General features: G+C 53.0%; 1 pseudogene; it reads left to right on the top strand.

Annotated features, from left to right (window-relative positions):
* The first annotated feature begins 4,383 nt into the window (after positions 1-4,383).
* On the top strand, positions 4,384-4,522 carry LOC123126401 (uncharacterized; annotated as a pseudogene).
* The last annotated feature ends 456 nt before the right edge of the window (positions 4,523-4,978 follow it).

Below are 4,978 nucleotides of genomic sequence, written 5' to 3'. Positions count from 1 at the left end.
GTCTTCATTGTTTTCGGCGTTGCCCAGAGTACTATTTTCTTCGGTGCCAGTGTTGCCATCTTTTGAGCGACGAGGCTTAGAACGGTGTTTAGGGCACCAGCGCTTGGGCTGTGTCTCAGAAGGTTTATTCGCAACGGGATCTTATTTGTCATCGTCACTAGCTTTTTTAGGCGTGTCAACCATGTACACATCGTACGAAGAGGTGGCCGTCCAACGTCCGGTGAATGACGGGTCTTGGCCTTGCTCCTTGTCGGCATCGTCGTCCATACCGTCGATGTCTTCGGAGCCATAATCAAGCACGTCGGTTAAGTCATCGACAGTGGCTATGAAGCGGGTGGCGGGTGGGAAGCAAATTCTCCATCGTCAGCCTCTAGCTTGAACCGAACATAGTTCAGCTGTGATTCCTTCTCCAAGGACAAATTCTTTAAAGAGTTTAGCACGTCACCCAAAGGTGAGTGCTGGAAGATGTTTGCGGCGCTAAATTCGAAAATCGATAACCGATCCAGCTCGGCGTCTGTAGGCGTACATGGTCCGGAACTTATAGCCGGAGACGAGTCCGGAGTTCCGTTGATGCAAATATTGCAGGGTGTCGAGTCTGTGTGCGGCTCCAACGTCGCGGACTCTATGGCCTCGGATGGCACAATCTGCTCCGGTTCTAAGGCCGTTGCAGCAACAGGAACCACCTCCTGGATGCGATCCGATGACAGATTTAGGTCATGTTCATCGGAGCGAGGGGGAGCGATCATCGCGGTCTCGAATCCGTCAAAGATCAGGTCTCCGCGGACGTCCACGACGTAGTTCAAGCTTCCGAATCTGACCTGATGGCCAGGGGCGTAGCTATCGATCTGCTCCAGATGGCCAAGCGAGTTGGCCCGCAGTACGAAGCCGCCGAACACGAAGATCTATCCGGGGAGGAAGGTTTCCCCTTGGACGGCGTCACTATCGACGATCGAAGGGGCCATCCAACCTTTCGCCGATGGCACAGCGGAACTCTCAATGAAAGCACCAATGTCGGTGTCAAAACCGGCGGATCTCGGGTAGGGGGACCCGAACTGTGCGTCTAGGATCGATGGTTACAGGAGACAGGGGACACGATGTTTACCTAGGTTCGGGCCCTCTCTATGGAGGTAATACCCTACTTCCTGCTTGATTGATCTTGATGAATATGAGTGTTACAAGAGTTGATCTACCACGAGATCGTAATGGCTAAACCCTAGAAGTCTAGCCTGTATGACTATGGTAATGAGTATATATCCTTTCCGGACTACACCCTCCGGTTTATATAGACACCGGCGGGATCTAGGGTTACATAGAGTCAGTTACATAGGAAGGAATCTTCATAGTTAAACGCCAAGCTTGCCTTCCACGCCAAGGAGAGTCCAATCCAGACACGGGTAGAGTCTTCGGCCTTCATGTCTTCACAGCCCACCAATCTGGCCCATGGATAACAGGCCGGACGCCCGAGGACCCCTTAGTCCAGGACTCCCTCAACGACTACATCAACCGCGTGATAAACACTTTCGCTTAGTGATCTACAAGGGTATGTAGATGCTCTCCCCCTCTCGTAGTTATGCATCTCCATGGATAGATCTTGCGTGTGCGTAGAATTTTTTTTTGTTTTCCCTGAAACGTTCCCCAACAAAGATATCTCTCTGACAATACATATTGAGCCAATCGGCTTCAGATGTTTTTTTTTATAAGGAGGATTACCCCCGGCCTCTGCATCTGGGCGATGCATGCAGCCATTTTATTGATTATTCACAAAAACCTTACAAAGTAGTACATCTGGTAGTCTGAAGCCACCATCTTAGCAACATCCTAATCCTATCCACATGATGAACGGGTGCTGATAGTCCGAGCCTAATACCAAACAGACATCGCACAAATTCCTAACATCTAAAGCTAGAGGCCCCAACCAAGCCACATACTGGGTTTGTAGCACAAACCGGTCCGACGCACTCTCATGTGTCGTCGCCGCCATCTTCCACCAATCCATCTTCGGAGCAAACTAACGCACCGACCTTGCCAGGTTTCTCTGCCATCGATGCCAAAATGATACCAGACAGCATCCTCCTCCTGCGCGAGTCCATCTCCGCGCATTGGACGCCGAGTCTCCACAGCGCCACGCCGCCGAGATCAGCCGCCAACAGTGTGTAAGATGAAGTACCGCTCCACCAAAGAAGTCGTCCTCAGGTCACTCGAGCCCGTGTGTACCTCCAAGAATGACACCCCAAAGGGGGGAACGAGACCAGAGAGCTGCCGTCATCCGATCTATTGATCTAGCGTTTCTCCCAGAGGTAGCAGAGAGTGGCCTTGAACTTCTCCACGGCGATGCCTTCATGAAGGGAAAGACACAGACAGCGCCACCACCGCCAGCCTTGGCAATAGCCGATAGCAGGTTTTCACCCAGATCTGTTAGAAGAACCTCCATCTCTTGTGCATGGACCGCCGCCATCCCTGTCGGGATCTAGATGATCCAGGCCGCCGCTCCCAGATCACAGCAAGGAGAAGCCCCCACCAAGACCCGTCGGCCGACCAGGGGAGGCCGAGACCGCGCCCGCAGGACCAGATTCGCGTTGGATCTGTGCCCGCGCCATTGCCCCGGAGCCAACCCCACGTGCAGCCACCACGGCCTGGCCGCCCGCTCACGCCGTCGTCTGGACGCCGCCCTGCATCAGTGCCACGCCTCCGCCGCGCTGTCGCATCTCGCGCTGCAGCCATACGCCAAGAGGGGGAAAGGGGCCCCGCCGATGCTTACGCACACCGGGCTTCGCCCGGCGGCGCCTTCTGGTGGTGGCGAGGGGAGGGGAGGGTGTAGGAGGCGGCCGCGGGGTGGAGGCTTTTCGAATGTAGGGGATCACTGAGTCATGGGGGTGATATATCCAGCGATCTAGTCCGACTAATCCTTGAGAACTTGTAGGATAAACATATCTTTGCATAGATAGTACATGGTGATTTCGAACCATTTAACCATCTGCAGACAATAGTTGTTGAAGATGTAATGCCAAGTCCATTGTGGTGGGTTGTTGTCAAGATCGTTGCACACCCAAATCTCTAGCTTTGCCCGACTGACCTACCTCTAGCTTTTGGGAGGACTTTTGTAGGGGCGGGCAAGTCCAGATGTATGATTTGGATGCTGTGAAAATTAGTGACTTAGAGCAAATGTTGACTGGTGCCATGAGTTTGCATTGTTGGTTTACTGGTGCAGTGCTCTTGTTTTTAAGCAATTATCTTGAGCTACCTGGCTCGTTGTACATCTCATGTTTTCAGCTGCTATTCCTAAACGTTTTACACTACATCAAAGACTGACTGATTTACTAGAAAAGAACATGGCAGCATCATCAAGCATCAACCATACGATTTAATACCCAAAATACTAAGGACATTCCAACTCAAACTGACCAAGAACATTAGTGATTCAAAATGGGTTCAGGAACTTGCTCTGTATTGCGTCTGTTCAGAAATATGGGTGTTTTCAGCAAGTGAACCATAACGAGATTGCATGGTGACTGGAGACTGTGCACGATGATGCTCCGTATCAACAATCTTACTGTATCCAAACTGAGGCTTAATCTAAATATACCAACAATGTTAGTGTCAAACATGATATTGTTGCTGCGTGTACAACAAGGAGATGCATGTATCACAAGGAGGAGGATCAACCGTGGAGTAGTTAGTTAGCTAGGACACTTTGTAATCTTTATCTTCTTATCCCTAGCATTCTTTCTCTCCAAGATGTACTCCAACAACTTGTACGCATATCCGGGCTTGCAACCCAGCTATTTAACACGCAACATGTCCGGCCAGGAAAGGCAAGACGTTTACCGCAAGTCGCACATGGTATACAGAGCCATCTTCTTCCATTAAACCCTAGCTAATCCATCTACACCAAAGTGCGCAGCCATGTCTTCCCCTACCTCCTCCTTCCAGCCAACGCTTAGCGGTGGAGTCCCGGAGAAACTCTCCCTCACCAACTACGTTCTGTGGCGGACACAGATCATACCACAGCTGTGGGGCGCCGGCGTCTTCCACTACGTCGACGGCACGGCAACCGAGCCAGCCAAAACCCTCGTCACCAAGGATGCAGCCGGGAAGGAAACCTCCAGGCCGAACCCTCTCCATCCGCTCTGGGTGAGGGAGGACCAGAAGGTCCTTGGATACCTGCTCCAAAACCTCTCCAAGGAGGTGCTCGTCACGGTGACCATGATCACCACGGCGCGGGAACTCTGGGTGGCGCTGGAGAGCATGTTCTCATCGCAGTCACTCAGCCGCGTCAACAACATCCGCACGGCGCTGATTAACGCGCAGAAGGGAAATCAATCGGTGGCCTCCTACTTCGCCGCCATGAGGGGCCTCGCCGATGAGCTCGCCGCGGCGGGAAAACCCATCCAGGATGATGAGCTCATGTCCTACATCATCCACGGGCTGGACCAAGATTACCAGCCTCTCGTCTCTGCCTTGGATGCCCGCGTCACTCCGGTAACCCTTGACGAGCTCTTTGCCATGCTTAGCAATTTTGATCAGCGCATGGCGCAGTACCACGGCTCCGGTGGCGGCTTCAAGTCACCGGCCAACTCCGTCTCCAGAGGCCGCGCCGGCTGCTCTCGCTCTCATGCCTCCTCTCGTGGCAAGGGGAGGTTCGGATCCGGCGGTGGCGGCAACTCCAACGCTCACGGCGGCGGACGCTCCGGCAGCTCAAAAGGGCGTCGTGGCGGCGGCTCCAACAGATCTCGCCCGGACTTGCCTCACTGCCAAATTTGTGGCAAGCCTGGTCATACGGCGAAGGACTGTTGGTACCGCTACGAGGAAGATGATGGTGACTCCTCGCAAGATGAAGAAAAGGTTGATGCAGCTGCCAATGGCTCCTATGGGATTGACACGAACTGGTACGTTAACAGCGGCGCCACCAACCACATCACCAACGAGCTCGATAAGGTCACCATGAAGGAGAAATATCGTGGCAAGGATCAAATCCACA

This window comes from Triticum aestivum, chromosome 5D, assembly GCF_018294505.1.
Source record: "Triticum aestivum cultivar Chinese Spring chromosome 5D, IWGSC CS RefSeq v2.1, whole genome shotgun sequence".
Lineage (NCBI taxonomy): Eukaryota > Viridiplantae > Streptophyta > Magnoliopsida > Poales > Poaceae > Triticum > Triticum aestivum.
Note: the sequence above shows the minus strand (reverse complement) of the source record. Positions and strands in the feature narration are given on the sequence as shown.